The sequence below is a fragment of the Sardina pilchardus genome, chromosome 15 (genome assembly GCF_963854185.1).
Source record: "Sardina pilchardus chromosome 15, fSarPil1.1, whole genome shotgun sequence".
Taxonomy (NCBI): Eukaryota; Metazoa; Chordata; class Actinopteri; order Clupeiformes; family Clupeidae; genus Sardina; species Sardina pilchardus.
Window position 1 is genome coordinate 5,065,985 of NC_085008.1, and position 19,399 is coordinate 5,085,383.

Consider the following 19,399-nt stretch of genomic DNA (forward strand, 5'->3'; position numbering starts at 1 on the left):
CAAAGCAGGTATAGCCGCTGCTCCCAGTAGAAGGAGATTAGCAATTTTGTGAGTGTTCTTTTTTTTCTTGCTCTCTCTCTTCTCTGAAACTAATTTGCACTTCTTTGGGAGATCAAATCAGGTTTTAGACGCCTCCAGTTTTCAGTTTTTGCCACTCAGGAGGGTCGTCCCTTGTCTTCCATGTAGCGTATTCGCATGTAGAATGTTTACGTCGGTCGCCAAGTGGTGTAAATTGAATTCTCGTGTACTCTGTTGTCCTCGGCCTGGAGTGTAAAGTGGTGTGTAGGAAACCTTGCATACACGCCCACTGGGGTTAAGGCATCTCGCCTTGGAGCCTCTCCGCGTTAGTTAAGACTGATGTCTGTGAGACGAGTGGGGACCAAAATAATCAATAAGTTACATGAAGCTCCGCGGTGAGGTAAACACCATTAAATTCAAACAACACAAGAGTGGGAAGAGAGGAAAATAGAGAGGAAAAGGCACGCATGTGCACACGCAAGTGAAAGGGCGAGAGGTAAAGAGAGAGAGAGCGCAGTTCCTGGAGGGAGCGTTTGTCTGCCATTAGTGTTCAAATGCAAAAAGGAAATCCTGTCAGACAATAAGAAGTGTGTTTGATAGAATACAGAAGTGCTTTATACGCAGGACAGGGCGTCAGATGGCCCCCAAATCTCTAGAGGCAACACCAGTCATGAGTCTGGTACAAACCCCACGGTGATAAAGGGAGCACAATGTCATTCGTCACTCACTCACTTGCCATCTTTATGTGAACTGTGCGTGCGTGTGTGTGTGTGTGTGTGTGTGTGTGTGTGTGTGTGTGTGCGTGTGTGTGCATGTGTTCTGAGAGTGTGAAGTTACCCATGATTGGAGCTGTGTGATTCAGAAATTAAATCCTTTGGCATCAAAGAACTGTGCTTGATTGGCAGGTCACATGTGACACATCTTCAACATGGATTGATGAGATGATGTTCCTCTTTTCCCCGTGTTCTCTGCTTCTCTTCAGGTGACAAATCCTTAAAACTAAAGAGACAAATGGGCCTATTCAGCTGTAGGAATTCAGATTCAGTACCCTCAAAGATTAATTTCCGGGACTGACATTGACCAAATATCGCAGATGGTGTCTTTGGTTAGGCTTTTTTTTTTTTTTTTTAAACAAAACTGATGTTCAGATGGATCAATTTGTCAATTTAGTATTTCCTGTGGTCTTCGCCGATGACATTATTGCCATCTCATTCATCTTGCTCACCTTTAGCGAATTCCTGTAATCTGTAACCTTGTGGCTTTCATCTTTCTTTTTTTTTTTGTCAAGCATGATCCTAGATGGACAGTGCTTGTGTTGGTCACTTTCCATCTAGGCAACAAAGAGCCACAGCTCTCTTCAGTGTAATGGAAAGTCTAAAGAGTAAGGCAATTTAAAAAAGGCTCCTAAAATGGGACTCTCTGCCACGGTCAAAGGGCCTCCATCAAAAGCGTGTGGAGAAAAGGGCAGGGAGTGATGTGGCTGTGGCACACGTGTGTGTGTGTGTGTGGGGGGGGGGGAGGGGGTAGTTTAACTGCCTTGGTGTGGAACTGCAATGCCAGGTCCTTTGGGGTAGGATGGTGGCGACACATGTCACCAAGCCTGAGAGGGTGTGTGAAAGATCAAAGGCCAGCACCCAATGTGCAATCTAAAAGAAACCGCTTCCTCAGCTTGCCACCTTGTTCCCGTTTAAGGATCAGCGGAGCGGAAAGTTAGGCTTTTAATATGGAGGGGTCGGGGAGAAAAGAGACACAAAGAGGTCAGGAGGCAATCAGCGCTTCCGCACTCACTTGTCAGCAGCTAACACCTCAGAAAGGTGTCCATCTAAAAGCTCAGGTGAAGCAGGAGATACAGGATTGGCGACCAACTTGCCTCTGACTTTGTAGGAAATATGGTCCTTTTTCATGTTGAGAAGTCTTTCTTTTTTTTATTTTACTTCACAAGTGATAAAAGAAAGCTCTATAGTGGTGACAGAGCTTGAAAGGACTGTTAAGGTTTCAGTTTCAATGACAGTTCAGCTCTGATTATTTCATTACCTAATTTCTTATTGATTCAACTGGATTTGAGGTTTTGAATTTTGTTCTTAGGTCTGAACTGAAGAGACCCATCTCTCTTTCAGGGAGGTAGTTGAGTAGGCCTTTCACATACTCTTGAACAAATGTGAGAACATCTGCACACATCACAGTCATTTACAACACGTCCCAGTATGTGAAGCCCCTGTTGTTCCCCTCACCACTGCTTACACAATGACATGCAGGCTCTTTAAACTGTTAGCCAGAGACACCCCAAGCATATGGCCTCGGAAGTGTTCACCTGCGGCACGCACAACATCTGAACATCCTTCCCTGAAGAGAGGCCCCTGCATTTAGCTGGGCTAATGATGAACAGAGGCCGTCAACCACCCTGCCGACTGCACAAGCCTCTTACATTACCCTCATTGGCAGGGCAGGTTGGAGGACACACACACTACACACACACTACACACACACACACACACACACACACACACACACACACACACACACACACACACACACACACACACACACACACACACACACACACACACACACACACACACACACACACACACACACACACACACACATTGTACACCATCATTAACCCACCTTCTGCAACCCACGCCGTCCTCCCCCTCCCCCTCATCACATCTGGCCCAGAGCAGGCCTGACACCAGATCACACTGGGCATTGCCACTGTGCGCCAGGCCGCATGCTGGGGAGGGGGGGAAATAAATGTGAACATGTGCCAAATTGGCACAGTGGACAGCACAGGATGACAAATGAAGGGTGCTCCAGCATACATTGGCATATAAACAAGGTCTGTATCCTCCGTAACAATACAGGCTTCCTGTTCCATCTCTTCATTTGGAAGACTACTATATGAGGGGAATACATTAGAGTAGTGGAGATTGTATAAAAATGCTGCATTCATTTTCACAGTGATCATATAATAGATACAGAAACCAGAACACAATTAATTGAGCACGGTTATACATAATAATTATAATAACTGATATTCTTATAGAGAAAAACTGGGCACTTTAATTTGCTCTTTCATTTAATGCAAACATATATACTGAGATAGAGGGGTGGATATAATCACGATAAATGCATCTACAATATGAGGCCCAATCAAAGTATTGACAACTATAAGCCATCTGGGCATAGATAACAGTAAAATGCACAACAACCCTGACCTATCCCATGTCCCACGCCCAGAGAAAAAACAATGAAATAAACTGCCGTGTTTCCATCATAATGTTACAAATAATACAATCTAATCAATTAAACATGATTCACCGTTGCTCTTCATCTGAATTTGCATGATTCAATAGCATGATTCCTCATCCCAAATGTATGCAGCCCATCACAGCCCATCAAACCTCAGTCTTTAAGCAGCGCCTGTGCTGCAGTCGTCTCGCTGCGCTTAATGAGGGCACTAACTGGCAGCGCTGGCACTCGGCACATGGTGCGCCAGTCAACAGGGCCTCGTGGCCATGTCTTGTCAAAAGCTCGAGCCAGATCGGGTTATGGCTGGGGGGGGACCTCTAATCCCCGTAACATGCCACACACTGTAAAACCAGCACCTGTAGGCGTTCACCCAACCCTGCCAAACGAGCCATCGCTTCCCTAGCTTGCTGCAAAATGGCATAAAGATGCATGGGGTAGCGGTGTAAAGCATGGAGGAATTCAAATGTGCCGTGAAAAAGGCTGCCTTCAGGCTGAAAGCCTGGGTCCCAGAGGAAAGTTATAGCTCCCTCTGCACAGGGAAAATAGGGGAAGCAAAGCAGCATGCTGCTATAGACATGGTTTCTCGGATACTAAAACATACAGGCCTATTTGATCAATCCGGGGATAAGAGGGTGGAAGTGGAGAGTCAAAGAGGAAAGAATAATAAAAAATAATAAACCAGAGAGGCAGATAAATATTGTATAAATGAGTTTATTGTATAATGAGAGCAATCAAATTAATTAAGAGGCTGCCGTTTGGCAACTGTTTGGAGGCCAACACGCCCATGAATTTTTCAGTGGCCCTGCTTCTCTCTCTAAGTTTCGACTATAAATATTTCTGGAGGTCTAGGATGAATTTTTCATGGGCAAGAGGGAGATGAAAGCTGTGTGTTGGGATCCACGCGACGACAAGAGTGATCGGCTGCTGACACATGGTGGCAGTGTGGGCACCTCCGCTCCAATCTTTATCAATGACAGCCAGTCCACGTTATTGGTTTAATTAGCTGCTGCTTTGTCAGAGACCAGCGCCAACGTTTACACGGAAAGGGAGACAGTGGAAAGGAGGGGGGGGGGGGGGGGGGGGGGGCAGAAGAGGAAGGAGTGAAGAGGAGGAGAGGCCCAGAATGGCTGTGAGGGGGTTTACAAAGATCATCTCTGTTTGTCTCCCCAGCTAATGTTGAGCCATCGCTTGTAGTAGGCTACATTTTTCAGTCCTACCAAACAACACACATTGAAAGGAGCCCGATGGGCTAGGAGGTGGAGTAAGAGGCATGCCAATAGCCTATGTTGTACACAGTAGGCTAGGCTACACACATTGTAACTACATGGTCAACATGCACAGCTGAGTTTTAAAACTCACTCAATTGTTTAGGAAGACATGGTCGTCTAAGTTGTTCTAGTTTTAAATCTCAATTGTGCAAGTAGACCTAGGCCTACTATATACAACATTGGAGTGTACTACCAGACATAATTTGGCATTCATATAAAAATCACTCCTGTTTATTGCCCATTGAACCAAGAAAAACACTACTAGCTAACACACTAACTAAATATTTAAACGTTAGAATATCACACCATGCTGTATGCATTGATATACTGTAGCCTAAATTTCCATTCAAAATAAATACAACAGCAGTAAATGTGTTAACGTACCATTTCTGCCACATTTTCTTCTCTGTTATTTCGCATGGGTGAGCAGCTACCTACCACATAGGCTAACTCCTCTCCTCATTATGTTTTCCTTCCATCGTCATTAGGTGCCCTTCCTTCCAGATTGTAGATCCAACGGAAATTCACCTCTTTCCCATGAAAGCAACTGCATGGAGCAAGGTGAGTCAGCCCACGTTGCTGTGGACACAAAACACAGACAGAGGGAAATGGTGTGGGATTGCGCCTTAGGCCTACTTTGAAAATGTGTTGACTGATTATGGATCTTTTTCATATTTTTCAAGTGATAATTATCCAGTAAGTAGCCTACAGGAGCCCAATAGATCATTTCCTCTCAGGACAACTATAGTAGGCCTACGTATGTACAATAAAGACTAGCTAGCTTGTAGGCCTATTCTGAAATGTATTGCATACTGCAGCTGTAATATCTAACTGGGACCATGTTTGTGCACATTGGCACAGCAGTGACATATGTCCCAGCCTACACTGAGAATATAAAAAAGTATGGCAACACAACAATTATATGAGCACTGTTTTGAATGGTAAAAACAAAGAAAACCTGCATGCTATCATGCTATCAATACTACATGATAGCATTCAGACTATCAACATCCATGGATCCTATAGAGACCAACAAAAAACATGAATCCTTAATATGTTATGCTAATACATCTTCATTAACTGTTCAACATGGTAGTGTGTAGTGGAACTCAAAGGTCCTTGTCTCTTATCATACTCTTGAGTGCAAAAGGTTAGGAGTTTACACTCAATATTTTATGTGTGCACAGCTTGTGTCCTTGTGTGCTGTGGAAGGAAATCTTTCCCCTCCGACCATTTTTCATCCTGGGTCGAAGCCAAAACAATTCAAGAGCAGAAAAAAAACATCTGGCGCAAGGGCGATGCAGCAACAATATCCCACCTGGGAGCATCCTCCTCCATCCATTAACTGGTTTCCCTGCGCCCCCAAACCTCCAGTTTCCAGCAGCCAGCCGCATGTCGCAGCCTGCAGACAGTAACACCAATAATTAGCTCCCTGCTAACGGCACACATTCCTCTCGCCGCCACGCGTTACATGACAACAAACATTTGTTGTGGCAGTACGGTATTGATGACAAAACACATTTTCTCTCCCCTCTCTCTATAACTAAACAGAGTAAAACTAGTCTGGAGATGCGTGACAGTAGCGTCTCTGACGTCATGCCCCCTCTCGCCCCACCTTCTCCGTACCCACCGCACCTCCCTGGACTCATATAACCCACAAACTAATTGAAATCAATCTTTTTGCAAATTGCTCCAGCCTCCCACAACCTTAAATAACACTTGTCCCCTGGGACACTGCATATTAATTAACACCTTTTTACTTCAATTAAAAAGCCTGAAAAATGGTTGACCCTTAAATACACAACCATGCTAGGGAGGCAAGTCGTTGAGTACATTTAGAGAGCTTTTAGGCCATTGTGTCTCTGCCCTTGGGCTTTCACTTTACATCTGCTTAAGATCTCCCCTCTGAGCAAGGTGCAGTGATTCAAATTGAGGACATACAGTATGTCCATTGTCCACACTTCTGGAAATATATGTCCACACTTTTCTGGAAATATATATGTCTACACTTCTCTGCTACAGAACACGAGAGTAGTGTATAATTGCTATATGGCAGGGATTCAGAAAATCAAGTGTTCCAGTTGTAGCCATGAATCCATCATGGCTCCTTGAAGAAGGCCGTTGTCATCATTGTGTTGTGTGTAGTTGTGTATAATACAACACTATTGAATGTTATTTGCATGTGGATGTAGAATGCAGGTCAGTTGATGTGGATTGCAGATAGTATCCAGCAGATATTTCAGATATCCCTTGATTATTGTGCTCCCAATGAAAGTAGGATTTAGATATTCTTCTCCCAGGTCCTATATTACGTTTGCCAGGTATACATAATAGTTTGATCATAACCTTGCACCATTCTTGGAGAATGATTGAGTTCAACCATAACCACAATCTACTTCGGGGATTTCAGCTGCTTTCACAGATTTAGTATGATGTTAAAACAAGTTGATATTATATTCTTCAGTTCTGCTGCTCTGAGATGAGATATCTGCATGGCATGACAAGTCATCCATTTTCTGTGGTTGCTGCAAAACAAAACACATGTTTAAATTTTAAAACGGTGTGAAAAAGTCAAGGACACTGATGTAATGAGAGCTTAAGGCAGGACTTAAAGTCAACATAATTGCTCTGCCCTTACCTCATTTGTTCCAAAGTGGTGCATTAATATGAGGAAAAATGATCATTTTCATTCTGTGCTCCATCCACCATGAATTTATGGATAAGTTCCAGTCAAGGAGAAATTGAGTGAGTAAAATCAATAAAGGCAGCCAATTTGGTATCCCGTGAAGAGAGATTTTCTTGCATAGACGGCTCCAGTTACTCCATAAATGTATGGATCCTTGACGAGCCCGCCTGCTTCGCCTGTCAGCTGTGGAAAAAGAAGCGCTGTAAAGTGCCCTGAACTCCAGCCCTGCTGCAGCGATTGCAGATCATGGCTTCGTTTGATCTCCCAAAACAGGAATGCTTGTTCAGCCTGTGGTCGCTGCCACCCGCTTTCTACTGGTCAAATGAGATGACTGAAGCATACAGAGCATTTTAAAATAGCCATCTCTTCTTGACTAAAGTGGGGGAAAACTCTATGCATCTGGTTGCCGGTTCTTGCTCAAGCTGTTGACGCATTCTGTAATGCTTTTACATTTGGGCCGATCAATGAGATCACTTCAAAGTGATGAGGAATCGTCGGCGTCCAGGGCAGATTGATCAGTTCTAATACTGAGTCATTAACATACATGCTTGTTAACAACTCGGGCCTCTCTGTACTGTATCTCTGAATCAAGCGAGGCATCGACAGAGCTGGCCCAGGATTGCCGACCGTTTAAAACCTTAGCCGCGCTCTTTATCACTTCTGTGTGGGTTTGGAGCGATACTAGCCATGCGCAACTCTCTGGCTCGCTAGACTCTCCTCCTTTTTTTCCTGGCTCGTCTCCCGCGCTCCTCTCTTTGTCCCTCTCTCCTCCCGCTGCTTTTAACACGGCGCTTACCGCTTTAACTCCAAGGCCCCGGCCGAGGCATGAGACTACTGGTATGCTTTACTGATGACAAATTTATGAATGCAGGTCTGCAGGGGGTGGAGTGCTCTAGCAGGTTCACGTTACCTGAGGAAGTGTATCCTTTTCATCAACAAAAATAACTCTTCAAAGCCGGCGAAAGCATGTTCGGACGGTAAAAGGGCCATTTGAGCCGACAAAGACTGGATAGGGGTGAGGAGTGGAGAGTGGGAGAGGTGGGGAAAGGTGTGTGGGGGGGGGAGGGGTAACTGGAACAGCAGCGATCTCATCTTCAGCTTGGAAACCCATCCAGCGCCATCAACCTCGGCAAACCTAAAAGCTAAATCAAGCCTTTGAAAAACATACAGGCCTGTTAATAATTCAGACTTTTCGCTGAAGCTGAACAGCATCTTTGGCGTGAAAAATCTGCGATCTCCTGATATAAGATAGGTCTCCCTCAGGGCCATGCGCATTGATATAGCGCATATAGGAATGCACTCGAGAGAGGAGAACACAGGGCTCTCTCACTCTCTCATGTCACACACACCTGAATCACTGCTTGATTAAACCCCGTGGAGATTCGCTAAGCCCAAGTAAATCCGATCATTGCATTATTCATATCAAATTATTCCTTGCATTTTTGCTTATTTCCAGCAAACTGTTGAGGAATATTGAATTGTAATGTTGTTTTAAAAAACCTTGTGTGAGCACCAATAAATTAAGTGCAAAGTTTTGCTACAGAGCAATTATTGCAGTTGACTAGCATCTTAACTGGGGTTGTAGACTAACATGAGGCTGTAAATATTTAACTAACTTTTGCACCCTAAACACATTCATATTTCATCAGGGTTTTTTTCATACAGTTTATTCTCAAAGCAAAGTGTTGGACTGCATAATTATTTCAGTTTAGCTTTTTTTTTTTCGCCTCTCCTTCCTCTCGACCTATTACTTACATAAATACAAGAATTTGAGTTATCGCTCCTTGGAGAGCTAATTTAAGAAAAGCATGCATTAATTAATGTAACCTAGATGGAAAAGAAGAAATCCCCAAATAAGCTGTTTGGTGAGCATCAAGGATGATTTCTCTCTTCAAAGGAAATTGGGACAATTATTGGAGGAAGGGCTGCTTATTATTTGATGCGGCGAGAAGCGGCGCTCGCTTTTGAGGGCTTGCAGGTATTTTCTCGGCCGAGGTCCTCGGGAGGGCTGCCGAGCCGTCAGTCAAGCGGCCTCGCCCGGGCCAGCCTCGATTTCTTAAGCCGTGCGGGGAGATGTTGGAAGCGCCCCCGCGGCCCCTCATCAAGGCCAAACAGTCCTCTCCCTGTAGGACCCCCACAATAAGACTCGGGGAAAAACCATTCCGAATCAAATATTTCTGAACTAAGATCCGGCCCGGCCGACTGATATGAGCCGAGCTCCACGACACGCAGCTCTCTAAATTGAAATTGTAGCCAGCACTCCTCGATTGGTATTAGATTTGATGTGGATGTGTTGCCCTGTGTTTTAGTGTGTGTGTGTGTGTGTGTGTGTGTGTGTGTGTGTGTCTATCCATCCTCTCCTTGTCCTTTTCAATGCCGACCTACGAAAATGTCAGAAGAGGTATCACACTGTTAAATATTTTAGTGCCAACTAAAGGTAAAGTGGAAGTGTTTTTCTGCCAGACCTTTTTCTTTCTCCCTGTTCTTTCTCCCTCTCCTTGCCTCGCTCCCTACCTCCCTCGCTCCCGACATCTCTCCGTTTTTTTTCCTCTACTCTTGAACAAATGCATTGTGTGCCACGGCCGGCCCAATCCATCACTGGCGGTCTGGAGGCAAAAAAGCACTTTCCTGGGGTGTGTGTTTTTCTTTTTCTGCCGGCGCGGCGGTTTCTCGGGGCACTCGGGAGACCCGGCTGATGGACACGGCAGTCACGGACGGGAGAGGGGCGCAGGGATCTGCTGGGCCTTCTCTCTCTCCCTGCTAAAAATCACAACCCCCAATCTTTCTCCTCCTCCTCCTCCTCCTCCTCCTCCTCCTCTTCCTTTCTCACCCTTGCTCTCTCACACACAGCCTCCTACCTTCCTCCTCTGTCCATTTCTCCTTTCTTTCGCCCTATATGTCCCTTTTCTCTGTGCGCCTCCTCTTCTCCGCTCACCCCCTTTCTCTCTCTCTCTGTCCGTCCCTCTTTTGTCTATTCTTTCGCTGTCTCTCTCCTTCCTCTCTGTCCATCTGTCTAAGTTCCCGCCGAACTCCTCCGGTGCATCCCAGTAGTGCGTCCTCGCGCCGGCCCCACACTTGTGTCTCCCAGGTGAGCAGCTGCTGTCGTCACTCCTTCCCTCCTCTGTCCTCTGTGCTCTTTTCTTCGCATCTCTCCTTGGCCACTCTGGTATTAACAAATGGCCGTCGCGCAGCAGCGGCAATGCGGTGCTCCATCACAGGGTCACCGAAGAAGACACAAGATGAGGTTTGTTTCGTGCACCAGTTACTCAAGCTCAAGGCTCCACTTGCTCAACCTCAAGGGTGAGGTATGAGTGAATGAAAGAGGCTGTGAGACAATCTAGCATAAAAAAATGACAACACATGAATATTAAGTTCAATATCAAGGAGCAGCTACAAGTAGTTTTTCCCTTTATTAGTGTGTTACTATCTTTGGTTGTAGGCCTACATCTGTAGACACGTGATTACATTAGCTACTGTAGATTAGGACAAATACAGACACAAGGAGGACAGGGAAGAACAGACTCACCAGGAGATTTCATTTACACTGTTCCATGTCATCTGTTTACACTGGGACCTAGCAGGGAGATGAGAGGGAAATGTGTGCATGTGCGTGTGTGTGTGTGTGTGTGTGTGTGTGTGCGCGCGCGCTCATATGTTAGTAACAATTATGTAGCACTGAACCTATTCAAATTGAAGTCTGCTCCAGGTTTGTGCCGACAAACTGAGATTTGATTTCTAAAACGCTCTCTCTTCTTGCTCTACACAAAGAAGCCAGCGGGGAAACAGAGCAATCGCTGGAGAAAGAGAGAGAGGAAGGCAGCGTGAGGGAGCGAGAGCGAGAAGTGAGCTAGAAGGCAAATCTAGGTGATGCGTATGTTCTTAGAGTGCCTCTGGGTCTTTGCTGGGTAGGTAGGATGGATCTGACAAAGAGATCTGTTACTTAGGGAGAGAGAGAAAAATCCACCTCTCACTACGCCTGAGCCTGGGAAATTAAGCCCAGCAAAGATTCCACTTTTTAAAAACACTCCCTGTCTTTCTTTCTTTTTTCTTTCTTTCTTTCTTTCCTTCTTTCCCTCTGTTTCTCTCTCTCTCTCATTTTGCTCTGTCTATAGTTCATTTTACGTTGCTCCTATTTTGCCAACCTTAGCCGAGGGAAGAAATGACGCTCGGGATCATTAGTTAGGCTCCCAGTGGTGGCGTCTGCTCTGAGACCTGTAGGTCGTCACGCTCATGCGGCTCCCAGTCCAGCATCCCTCGGGTGCGCGTTCAAACGTGGCGCGCCGCCGAGGCCTCCCGGGGATGTTTAAACGGATCGCGAGCGGGGCCGAGTGTTTGGGAGAGGGGGAAGAGGAGGAGGAGGAGGAGGAAGAAGAAGAAGGGGAAAAAACTTCTGTGGGGAATTCAACAAGTTTTTGCCGCTGTCAGACACCTGAATTTAACTGTCAGGTAGCATTACGTTTCAAAGGCCCCTGATCGGCAGTAATGACCGATTCTGGCTATTTTTTTCCTCTTCTTCCTTGCTCTCCTTCTCTCTTTTGTTTCCCTCCCACTCTCTTTTGCACTCACTCTCTCTCTCACACACACACACACACATCTCTCTCTCTCTCTCTCTCTCTCTCTCTCTCTGACAAACAGCCTGCGATGGGAAGAAAGTGGTCAAAAGGCAAGCCCCTCTGTTTTCACTGAGAAAGACAGGCAAAGTCCTCATTTGAATTTGAAACACTGATGCTAAGTGTATTAAATGGGAAGATTATCAAAGATTATAGAGGTACCGGGGATGCGACTCCCTGCCTCCCCCCCTTCTGAATCAAACAACTCTACAGAGAGCCAAGCGCCTTTTTCTTCAGAGGAGGGCTAATTAATAATTAAAGATTGTCGGATATGAGTACACCATTAAAGTAGTAATGAGCCATTTGTGGGTATTTTAAATGCAATATATTTTCATAAACATAAACAAGACGACGTGTCAAATGAAATATTTGTAAATGTTGTTTGGGTTTAATGTTTTTTCCCCCATATTTCTTTTTTTTTTTTTTTGCAGTTAATTTTTAAAAGGACAGGAAATTAGCTGATTTTATTAACAGAATACTAAACATATTTCACACACACACACACACACACACACATACACAGTTAGACATTTGTTCATGTATTTCCTCTTCATCCTAATCTGATATGATTGAATAAAACTGAGCCTTTGGAAAGAGTACTCTGACCAATATCGTTTGCTACAAAAGACCAGATTCTTCTGATTGAGACAAAGATGAACACAGCTACCAGTGGCCAGCTCGTTTCCATTTTGTCAGGATGTTGTGTGCATAGTTGATCTTTGAGCGCCCTCTGTTGGTGAAGGGAGCATACTGTATGCATTATTCCAGGGAAGGTTATGATAGCGTCCATTTATAAAGCATATCAGGATATTTAAGAATTTATATTGCTTAAAATGTCTCACATCCTACTTTTCTAGTACATTTTCCCGCCAGTTCAAAATATCAACAACATTCACGACAGGATGTGAAACACGTATCCCATGCGAACTGCGAGAGAAACATAAAGATGTTATTGACAAAATGGGCTCTATAATTCAGGTAGTTATATGTTTAAAAATAAATGATAAGAGAAGAAGCAGAACAGGAAAAAGAGGGAGAAGGAGAAGAAAACATTAATGTGAATGATGCAGAGATGAACTTCAGATGGCAAAGAGAAAAAGAAAGGACTAAAACAAAATAACTCTCGAATGAAGTGGTGCCTGTGGGGCACGACTCCGGAGAGCAGTTGTTGTTCTGCTTGTCCTCCGCCCGCCACCACCCCACCTCCACCTCCACCACCACCACCCTCGTCCTCGGTGCCGCTCCTTGAGTGCTGCTGTTTGCCTTCCACCTGCAAGCCTCCCTGACCTTCTGCCAGGCACAGGGGTGGCTAAAGAAGTCCATTTTCAAGGCCCTTGTATCTCAAATCAAAACCCCATTATGGATTTTACCTCAGGGGGTACCTGGAGGCCTCGCGAGGTCGTTTGCAATTTTACCTGTGGAAGAAGCTAAAAGGGTTGGACTTCTCTCTGGAGGTGGGGAGAGAGAGAGAGAGAAAGGGAGGAGAGGAGGGCTGTGTGAAGAGGTAGAGAGGCAGGTCGAGGAAAGGAAGGTGTGTGTGTGTGTGTGTGTGGGGGGGGGGGGGGGTGTGTGGGGGTGTCAGGTGTGTCTACCCTAGGACTTCAGGCCTCATCTTTTCGTGGCAGGCAGGGGGTCCCCAAAACCGAGGATGAGAAAAATGGAGATTTTAAGGCGACGCTCCGGCGGCAGCCAACCTGCAAACAGCAAGGGCCCACGCCAGAGCCGGGCGAATCAGGAGGCGCCGGGCGCCAAGCAGGCTAGAGGCCACATTACACGAGAAGACAAAGAGAGAGGGGCCTCAGAAGAGTCGCCAATGTAACAGTTATTAAGAGGAACGACAAGCCCGCACACTCCCCCTCTTTTTTCTCTCCCTCTCACTCTTTCACTCTCCCCCTCTCTCTTTCTCTCACCCACACTAGCTTTTCTCAAGCCATAGTCTCCCTCTCCCTCTCTCTCTCTCTCTCTCCCTCTCTCTCTCTCTCTATCCACCTCCCCCCTCCTCAGAACTGTGTGTACTAACAAGACAGGCTGGGGCCAAAGACAGAGCCAGATCATATCAGGACATCTGTCACTTTGTGGTGACAGCCGCCTTTAATAAGTGACAAGGCCTCGGTGCCCATGGGCACAGAGGGGAAGCTGTGACTCCGAGCAGTGGTGGTGGGCAGGCGGACAAGCGGGATTAGAGAGGGGTGGAAGTGTGTGTGTGTGTGTGTGTGTGTGTGTGTGTGTGTGTTTGTGGGGAGGGAGGGGGGGGGGGGGGGGTCTGCTGTGAGGTGGAGGCTGGGGGGTGGGGGAGATCTGTGGGGTCTGAGATGCAGCCGTCAAAGTCATGCCACGGATGCCCTTTTTAAAAACAAGTTGTCCCAATTATGGCCAATCAGCACGGATGGCTGCCTGGCAACCATGGGGCTGGGGAAGTTGATGGGCCAATGTGTGTGTGTGTGTGTGTGTGTGTGTGTGTGTGTGTGTGTGTTGGGGGGGTGGGGTGTCAGTGGACATCAAAGCTGCCAGGCTCATGCCCGTGCCCACCACCAGGCTCACGTCGCAATTAGTGCACTTCATAGAGATACGTTTCATCACCAAATGTTTTCAAAATACGTCTTAATTTGCGGGTGGAAGGAGGAGGGGGGGGGTGCTAGATGGGTTTCACGCAAGGAGGGTGGCGGAGGGAGAGAGAGAGAAAGAGAGAGAGAGGAAGAAGGAGAGAAGGAGAGGGAGTGAGTGAGTGAAAGATGCCCTAAAGAAATCATTAAAGCATAATTATGGCGTATCATCTGTGCAAGTGCTTACAAAGTGCCACTGCCGCAATGCTGCTCGTCTCCTAGGGGTAGCAGCGGAACTAACCATACGCTCCACCAAACATGTGAAACTTGCTACACACAAACACAATGCTATACATGTACACACACACACACACACACACACACACACTGTACAAAGCTTTCAACAACTCAGTTCTCATATGCTGAAAAGCACGTACTGTACATGCCATAGTGGGGACATAGTAATTCCACCAAATACACAAATATCAGAATGTTGACATACACACATCGATACATGTACACATTCAATATTTGTGCATACATTAATATGCTGAAAAGCCACCAATGTTCCAAGGCGCATTTACATTCTAAAAGACAAATATATTTACATATTCACATGCACTTATAACCCATTATACTGCAACCAAACACAGCACATGGCCTTCCCTTAGATCTCTAGATATCAACTTGTAAAATGGTTGTAAAATGAAATGCTTTGAGAATCTAAAAATGTGATGGCCTTCTGCTGCACAATATTTTCAACCCAAGTCACAGATCTTAGTATTTGAAATCTTCAAATCACGTCTGAAATATTGTCTAATTTATGGTTTCTCAGCGGGGGGGGGGGGGGGGGGGGGTACAGCCCCCTGGGGAGTGTTGGAACGAGCTAGGGGAACACTGGGAGTGTCACAACTTAGTTTGTGTAGTGGTCATTATTTTTAACTTGTAAAACTTTCAGGATTTTCAAATCGTTTGCTCAAAAAAAGGGTGAGGACCACTGGTCTAGTTCGACCAAAAAGGCACTGGGTGCTTCTTAGCAACATCATGGAAATCTGGATTCATATTCACAATGCATTTTTATCTTACTACTAATTTTCATTAGCTGCATTTCCTTTAGCATTTGAAGAGTCTTCTCTTAAAACCTATTCCCAAAGCAGCTGAGACCAACGATAAGGAGAGGAATATGTCAACTCCTGGGAAAAGAGAAGAGCTAGTTAGCAGCTACTTTTAGCCTTATGATTCTTTGTGAATATGGGCCCTGATGCACAGCATATGAGCCCTGTGTAATGCTGAAGTCTGCCCATAAAGGTCGCCTCTACACCCACATCCACATGCTTACCTCATCTATTCTGATCAGGTCACAATGGAGGTCCAATTTCAGCAATGACAACCCCTGTTTTTTGAACGTTTGACATTGATATCTTTCCAGTTATGTTTTTTTCACATAAATCAGCTTTTTGGGACTTCACAGGTGAATACACACACACACACACACACACACATCACACACACATACACACACACCACACACACGCACACACATCACACACACACACACACACACACACATCACACACACACACACACGCACACACATCACACACACACACACACACACACACACACACACACACACACACACACACACACCTTCACAGCCTAAAGGCATTTCCTTAGTGGATTAGACGCCGATGGATGTCCAGTCGTTAAAGCGATGACTTTTTCAGTCTTTTGGTCATGGACGTCGCCCCCGATGACCTTGTTTGAGCCGTGAGCTGCCGTGTGTGGACCTCCCGCGCCACGTGAGGCTGCGAGGGCAAAGAGCGTGCGGCTCCTGTCCACACTCCCAGAGCAGACAGACATCCTGTTGGCACGGCAAAACAGCCATCAGACAACCGAGGCAGCCGTCGCATGCCACAGCAGGAAAAGGGACTGTCTGGCCTCTGCCATGCACCCCTGTCGCCAGACCTCAGTCTTCTGATCGGATGGAAATAATGATGTTTCAGTGGTGCTTGTGTATGTGTGTGTGTGTGTGTTTGTAGCAGTGCATGTGTTGGTGTATGTTGAGCATATGTGTGCGTGTGCTTGTGTGTGCGTGTGGAGGGGGGCAGGGGGAGGTACTCCTGTCCACTTGACCTGACAGGATCGTCATAACTGGGCAGCCGTCGGGGGAGTTTAGCATCAGCGAGGTGACCGTGGCAGCCAGGAGGGCCGTCTTAATAGGGCTGGAGCAGTGGCGGCCGTCGTGCCGCTCCCTGTCACTTCCCATGAGCCTCGCCACAGCTTCCTGTCTCGTGCCAGCTCAGAAGTGCCCCCCTCTGGAGAGGTTTGGTAGCACTCCCACTTAAAACAGGTAGCAGCTATTCCAAAAGATATGTGCTCCTGGCTGTGATTGCTGGTCTTTGGTATCACATGCAACCATACAGGGCATTAATGATAACATTTAGTGCCTTTTCAAGATGGGGGAAGTGATAAATAACAAATACCAGTGTACTCTCACACACACGTACAGAGACTTGAATGCACACAAACGTGCTGTTTTCATACACTTCAAGATTCTCCATAGAGTGCTGCGAATTCTGTGAAGTAATTGCCCTGTCATGCCAACACAACACACAGATCGGGCAGAGTTAGAGTGTAACGACTTGTTATTTACGGCTTGACAGCTGCAGTTTCACCGAGTTTCTCTGAAAGTGTTACTGTAACTATTTGGGTGTCAATACTCCTCGAATGGGACTATCGAGCCTTGTGGTTGGGCATTTCGCCCCTGAAAGGAGATATATGTGAGTGCACAGTTTGGGACAACTTCAAGAATCGCAATATTGCTGCTGTTCACTGGGTGCTTGACTATCACTGTGCAATCATTCCATGTTGTTTTTATGTCTTTTTAAACACTGTTAAACTGTCCTTTTTTTCTTTACACACCTTGTGTGTTTTATGTTTTCTTTTTATTCTTACCTTTAAACTATTCTAAACTTGACTATTGCCCCACACTTTCATTAGCTATTCCTGTTAGCTTTTGTTTGCACATTGAATGACCCCTGTGTAGAAAATGTGCTATATAAATAAACTTGACTTGACTTGACTATAGGGATGGGACAACTATTGTATAACTTATTTTTACAATATGAATAAACCTAAGCAGAAACACTGAAATGTTTCTAGAAATGCTGAATTATACATTTAAAAAAGTGTTGTTTTATATACATCTTATTTCTAGAGAGAGGTAGCCTGGCTAGCGCCAACCACTTCTCAAATGAGACTTGGTCTGGCAACCAGACGTTCACTTTCACGTATTTGAAAAAATGCCCAGATCCGTTCACTGAGCGCCTGAGATGTCTATCAAATGCGTCTGTGCATAGCTCATCATCGTCTTGCTTACCCCCCTGTTCTGTGATTGGTCCTCTATCTCAGGCAAACATTAGGGCGGTAGTTTCCAGACTGCCTTAGCAGCGTAAATGAAATCACCGCGCAAGGCATCCTGCCCATGCAGGCTAAGGGAGAGGTACATTTTTAGGATTTTAAGAGGTAGGCCTACTAAGCTTCTTAGAGGTAGGCCTACTTTTCATTTACACAGATATTATGATGTATCATAGTAGTGTTGCAGTATCGATGTATTGTCATTATCATGGGCAAAGCAGTGTGACGGTATGACTTTGTGAGTTACTCTGTGATTTCTAGCCCTATTATGTCAATGTATACGTAAATATACGATTTTATACATTATTAGCAAGACGGTTGTGACTTCACTCCATTAACAACATTAGCCCACACATAATATGCTAAAATGACTAGAGTTTGGGTATTTCACATGGTTCCACTTTTCATGACGAGCTTCCATTTGGGCTGTTTTCCAATTCCAATTTCAATTCCAATGCTAACCTTTTCCTTCAGCTGATCATCACACCTCTGCTCAGTACTTTAAACACTGGGTGGAACACCCGGCACTGTAAACCCTGGTGGAGTTTGCTCATGCACTCTCAGCTCCAGGCTATCACTTAAAAAGTAGAGTCAGGTTCCCTCAGAGGACCCTCAGCTTGAGTTACATTTTGCCTGTTCGAAAAGGGGTACTTTAGGACACAAGTGTGGAACTAAACACTTCAGCTGAGAAGACTAGGGCGTGATATCCCTTCGAGGGTCCTGGCTGTACTTTTTCTTATCCTCTCCCCAATCGATCTGAAGGGTTTGATCGATTAGTGCTTCAAACTCTAAGTTGAGCACCCCATTCGTGATCCCTGGGCTGTGTGGCAAGTGTCATTAGAGAGAGCTTCCCAGGATCAGCCCGAGTGGAACGCAAAGCTTCCATACACAGGGGAACTCTGGGAAGGGGTATTGGTGGGAAATACAGCACAGCTCAGGACCTGAGGATCCTATACTGCCTCATCCCAGCTGCATGGAAGAGGAGGCAGCATGCATTTTGGAGTCACAGGCCAGTGCAGTGGACTATATTGCTTCCTCAGGCAGTCTCAGTCCAAAGTGACCGAGAGAGAGAGAGAGGAAGATTTGTGAGCAGATTTACTGGCCCTTATACATGTTTCACTGTCTCATGTGTGTCTCCTCTAACTGAATCCATTATTTTGTGTTTGTCTTTGAGCTGGTTCTGTGTTTTCCATTTGCAATTACAGTAAGTGAGTATCTGTTTTATGTCCCTTTTGTAGCCTCAAATTGACTTTTATCAACTTCTGTTTTTTTTTCTAAAAAATAAACAAATTACAAAAAAATGATCTAAGATGATGATATCTAAGATATCCAATGTAGTGATTTGGACTATTTTGCTATTACCATGTACTAAATGTTTACATTTTAGTAAACTTCTTAAAATGGAAAATAAGAACAAGCTGAAGCATTTGATCCTATTAAATTACTAAACAATTTTGATTAATTATTTTGGTATAAATGTTAAGAACCAACCATATTTTTGTAAACCATCTAAATGTTACCATCAGAGGGCGCTCCAGCATCAAACCAGCCTGAGCCGGTATAGACAGCCCTGAAACCAGCAAAACCACACAACCTAAGCAA